Source organism: Ylistrum balloti, unplaced genomic scaffold (assembly GCF_031769215.1).
Source record: "Ylistrum balloti isolate Yb309-2 unplaced genomic scaffold, AGI_CSIRO_Ybal_v1 Utg370450, whole genome shotgun sequence".
NCBI classification, from domain to species: domain Eukaryota; kingdom Metazoa; phylum Mollusca; class Bivalvia; order Pectinida; family Pectinidae; genus Ylistrum; species Ylistrum balloti.
The window spans coordinates 2,240,147-2,246,146 of NW_026782299.1; the positions used below are offsets into that span (position 1 = coordinate 2,240,147).

The 6,000-nt window shown below is 34.7% G+C and overlaps 1 long non-coding RNA gene across 1 annotated transcript; it reads left to right on the forward strand.

Moving 5' to 3' along the window:
* Positions 1–134: 134 nt before the first annotated feature.
* On the forward strand, positions 135–1,230 carry LOC132554914 (uncharacterized). Its single transcript, XR_009554408.1, has 3 exons — positions 135–197; positions 526–623; positions 1,104–1,230. It is a non-coding gene; the product is annotated as an uncharacterized LOC132554914 (long non-coding RNA).
* Positions 1,231–6,000: the final 4,770 nt, after the last annotated feature.

Here is a 6,000-nt window from a genome sequence, read left to right on the forward strand (position 1 = left end):
AACATGTGTATTCATGTAAGTGATTAAAATAAAGGTGTTACTGATTTCATTTTTTTCCTTAAGTGAACTTGGTAAAGGTGAGAAGGCAACAAGTTCAAGATCTGGAACATCTGGAATAAAGACAAAGTCCAGCGATATCTACTATCCAGTGACGATATTACAGCAAAATGACCAACGAAGTAGAGTCCACTATATAGGTAATCATAATGACATAAATCTGAAACAATTTTGAACTAGTGCTCTAGTAACAGAGTAAAAGTGTCCTTCCATGTGTATATTTGTTATCAAAAAAATAATTCATATAAATATATTTATAAATCAGGATTTGATTATTTCTGTAATTTTATTTGGAATAGATACTTCAATTTTACACATAGATTGTCCAGTGGTAGTCTCTCTCATAGTACTTGATTTTGATTGTTTTAAATGATTGCTGCTGATATAAACACTTGCACCTGGTATTGATCTATCTCATGTGAGGGGTCAGATACAAAATGTGACTGATATTAATTCTTCTTTTTGTAGGATACTCCCACAAATTTGATGAGTGGTTAGAGCGGGATGCAATTAAGGAGAGCAGAAGTACATGTATGATAAACAGCTTTCTGCTACAGCAGCTGCAGGTACATCTACTGAGGGAGAAGCTATTTTAATGTAATATATAAAAGTGTCTAATTGAGTTGAAAGTATACCAAATTATAGGTTACTGTGACCTACGTTTTGACCTTTAACCTACATAAAAAGGCTTGTCCTGGCTATATCTCCTATATATTATAGTAAATGTCACTGGAACTTCATACTTGTCTTCGGTTATGAGTTCACCTTGCCAAGCTCGTGCGTCACCTGTCAGAAGTAGGTCACTGTGAGCTCCTTTTGATGTTTGACCTACATTAAACAAATTCATTATATGCATATAAATTCATGCTCGTTGGAGGACTGTAATTTGTCAATTTTTTTTTTATTATTATTTGATTTTTACAATACTTAAAATTTGGAGAATATTATGGAGAGTCTTACACGGTGATTCTGAATAACCTTGGGTACATGGTACTTTTTCTTTTGAATCACAAATAGATAAATATTTCTTTTTTCCCCATTCACAGATCCAAATTAAAGACCAGCTGTGCTCATGTGGAAAGAAAGACACCCATAAAGTTATAAGGATCCCTATCAACGAGCAAAGTCTAGAGGATGTTGGGATGTTAATATCAAAGGCAGTATTACACAAAGTGACCCATGGAAAGCGTGTTTACTGCATCAGAAATAGACATGCTTTGGAAAAGTTCCTTGGGGTTAGTTGGGACTTCAGGATTATAAATCAGCAAGGTGACAATTTCTATGGCATCACAGACACAGTGAGGTTTTGGGTCCATGAAAGAAAGCCGATGAAAGAATACATTTTGTATCCAGATTATGCAGAGGAAACCTACTTAAACAGAGGAATGACATTCTGTTTTACTTTTGTTGTGAGCCCTGGAAACAAAGTTTTGTGGCCAGACTTGTTAAATGCTGATAAGTTATAGACATACCAGTCATTCTCTAGAGTTTTTTTTTTAGTTCAGACTTTTAAGTTTGAGTTACAATAAGGATTAAATCCTTCACCATATACAAAAGATATGCTTATTCCAAAAAAAGTTCTTTTTAAAGTATTGAAAAGTGGAGAATTTTGGGGGAAATCTTTAGGAAAATGTATGGAAAGATATCAGGAAATGTTGGAAGATGAAATGAATATTTCATTTATAGCAAATAACAAGCAAAGACATCTTTTGAAAGTTGAACTTGATAGATTAAGGAACACAAGTATTCAGAAACACAAGAAGGGTGGAAGGCAGCACCAAGAGTTCATTAAGAAATTGGAAAATGCAATGTACCATTGGAATGTTGGGTTAGATAGACATTAAATACAAGCAAAATTGGAACAAAAAACAATTGAGAATGATAAAATTTTGTTAGAGAAAAGTAAGCTTGAAAACACAATTTCATATTTATCCACAGAAAATGAGAAGCTTATTGAAAAATTGAAAAAGCAGTCAGAGTCTGAAAAGAGCAATTTAACATCAACTCCAAGAGTAGGTTTGAAGAGGAAATTAAGCGATTGTACACCATCATACAAAAGTAAAGTTAGAAAATTTGAATCCCAAAAGTGTAAAACCTCTCTGTCATTTCTCAAAGAGTTTAATTGCCAACCCATATCTGTGAATGTAATGCGGGACAACGGTAGACCTAATGTCATAACACTAGTAGATTCTGACAAATCAGTAAAAGATGACACTACCTCTTTATCTGTTGATGAGATTGAGGAACTAAACATGCTCATATATGTTCTTGATTCTTTTAACATTTCAAGAAATGCTTATCATGAAATAAGCATGTTGTACCATTCCCTACCTCGTAGTTATAAGCTTTCCCAGTATATATCGCATCTAAACTCTGGGTTTGATATAAGAGATACACCAGATGGGTCAGGTGTACAACAGTCTCTGAAGGTCAGACTTGAAGCCGTTATCAGTGACATTGTTTCAGACAATCCTGAATTTGCCCCTGAAAATGTGCTGAAAATAAAAATATCTGGAGATGGAACTCGCGTTGGAAAACATATGAACTTTGTCAATTTTACATTTACTGTGATGAATGATTCAAAGTGTGTATCAGTTCAAGGAAATTATCCCTTGGCAATAGTAAAAACTAAAGAGGCATATGATGAGCTAAGACATGCATTGACAGATCTGAGAAATGAGGTCAGAGATCTTCAAGGTTTAAAGCTGGATATTGGAGAAAGATCTTTTCATGTGAAAATATATCTTGGAGGAGATTATAAATTTCTTTTAATGGCATTGGGAATGTCTTCCATCCAAGCCAACTACAATTGTATTTACTGCAATTGTTCAAGAAATGAGCGCTGTGATTTGAGCAAATGTTGGTCTTTAACTGACAAGGAAAAGGGTGCTAGGGTAGAATATACATGTCAATTTGTATCTCAAGGAAAGCAGCATAAAAGGTCACGGGTCAAACCACGGCAATCATTTTCAGTTGTCAATCCCCCGCTTTTCCCAGAAATACCTCTTTGTGATGTTGTTGTTGACATACTTCATCTTTTTTTGAGAATTATGGATAAGCTTTTGGCATTGCTGATCACTGAGTTAAGAACTGTAGACAATATTTCATCCCAAAGAAGTTTAAACGCAGGTGTACTTGATAAAACAAAGTTGAAATGCATACCACAATTTGAAAATGTACTACAAAATATCGGAGTTAAGTTTGTGTTTTTTATCAATAAAAACAAAGAGTTTGAGTATACAGATTTACAGGGTCCAGATAAAGAAATTGTCTTAGGCAAGTTACAAATCAAAGACCTTGGATTGAGTGAAGAAAGATCTTCTCAGATTCAGGAGGTTTGGAATCAATTCAGTGTTATTAACACCATGCTCAAGTCTAGGTGTGATGTGAATGAACTTGTGGAAAAAGTTGATGCTTGGTGTTCTTTGTTTGTGTTGGCTTACCAGTGCAGGGACATTACACCATACATTCACTTACTCAGGTACCACGTCCCAGAGCTCATAGAGATGCATGGAGGAATATCACAGTTTACACAGCAGGGTTTAGAGAAAGCCAATGATGTTGTCACAAAACAATATTTCCGTAGCTCAAACCATAAAGGTAATGCAGCATTGAAACAAATAATGGAAAAGCAAAACAGAATATTTGAACTAGAAAAACACAAAAGACTGAAAGTTAAATCCTATACATGTAGCATATGTGGTTCTGCACATAGGAAAACTAAATGCCCTAACAAAGAGAATGTTTTGCAGTAATGAGTACATTCATTCTGAAATGAACTATAATATGAGAGCCTGATTTCATTCATCAAAAATTTAGATTCTATTGTATAAGAGACATTTAATGTTCAATTCAATTTGTTGTAACTATTTAGAAAAAAAACTGCAGGAGTTTGGATACAAATATAAGTCATTCTTTGGATGATCGTCGGTTCTTCATTTATTTGTTTTCTTTATTGTATTACTGTAAAAAACTTTCCAACATTTACCTTAAATAACAAAAGTTTCTTTCAAATTGATTAATTTCGAATTAATAAGTTTTTTTCTAACCATGGTACCAATATAACTTCTAGAGCATGTGTTAAGCTCATCAGTTGAATTAATTAATTTGATTGATTCATGCCATGTATACAAATGTGCATGTATATGTATTTCAATACAATTGCTATTACACATATACTAAAGTTCCGTCAATTCCCTATTTACTATAAATGCAGTGACAAGAAACCAAAAAGTGTGATAATTTTTTTATATAAATTGCTCATGTAAATTTCATTTAATCATTGTCAAGGCAGACATGTATTTTTATGTTTGTTAAATAAAATATATAAATATTTGAGCGAAGTTTGTTATTTTATCATCTCGTTTTGTTAGCTACATTGTATAACCAAGAGGAATTCTGTATGCTTGTGACCCTACATTATAAGGTAGAATCTTGAGGCATTCCGAATTGATTATAACTCAGAAAAAATTGGGCTTAATTTATGTCGACACCGGCAGTATTGGGCATCGCAATGAATATTAAAAAGACGGTATTTATTTTCATTTGCCATAGGAAAGAGCATTGCCGACAGCTTTGCATATAATTAACCTTATATCCCACCAATGTTCAAGCAAATTGGTCGACCAACCTAAGCAGTGCCCATAGATTCCTGGAGTTGTTCATAAAAGTTGCTACAAAATGGCGCTTGGATTCTGCCTGAATATGATGGAAAATGTTCATTTGACGAATGATTCTCGTCATTAAGCACGTCAATAGTAATATCTTAACCATCAGTGCAACATGATTAAGAAATTAACAAATGTTCAAACTTGTACAACATGGATCCATTCGGCAATATACACAAAATTGTGAAAATGTAAGTCCGCGGTCGATAAACTCGTACGTTGACAAAGGACAAGGGACATCACTCTAATTTTTTAAATTTAGTACAAATATTTCACAGTATGAAACAAGCAAACAAAAAGATGAAATAAGTCAATTTGGAATTTTTCACTTCTATATTTATCGTAACACCATAACATACTTTCACTGAAAAAGGTAAGGAATATCCTAGATGTCATTACTATTTTTACACAGAATAATCTGTATTGAAGATTGTTTTCTTATGGTTTGATTAATGATATTTTTCTTTTTAGTACAGACTGGGAACAGGAGGGGATTACATCTTTGAGATGTGCCCGTCCGTCCTTCCACTATCTAGTTCAAGCTCTATCTCCTAAACAATAAATTACGGGAACTTAATACTAGGAATAAATGTTCAGCTTTGTGAGACGGTGTGTCTCCTTTCAAACGAAGGCCACTCTGACCTATATTTTGATATTTTGTCAAGGAAAACGTGGTGTGAATTCTACGATAGACTGAGGCCGGCGATGGGGGTGAGATGGGATGGGATGTTGGACAGGGAAATGGAGGGGACATGTAATTGAATAAGGGAGAAAAAAAACCTTCAATAACGGAGAGGAGAAATTTGATAAAGCAAGTGGAGGCAGAGTGCAGTAGAGGGAGTAAGGGTAAGGTTGCTTTCCTCAAAAAGGGCGAGGAAGGAGGGAAATGGGACCTTTATTAAAACGAGGGAGAAGTGAAATGGGACCTTTAATAGAGCGAGGGAGGAGGAAAATGGGACCTTTAACAGAGTGAGGGAGGAGGGGAAATAGGACCTTAAATAGAGCGAGGGAGGAGGGAAATGGGACCTTTAATAGAGCAAGGGAGGAGAGAAATAAGACTTTAAATAGAGCGAGGGAGGAGGGAAATGGGACCTTTAATAGAGCAAGGGAGGAGAGAAATAAGACTTTTATCAGAACGAGGGAGAAGTGATATGTGATTGTTAACAGAGTGAGAGAGGAGAGAAATGGGACCTTTAATAGGTCGAGTAATAAAAAAAATAGGACTTTTGATAAGACGAGGGAGGAGTGAAATTGGACCTTTAATAGAGCGAGGGAG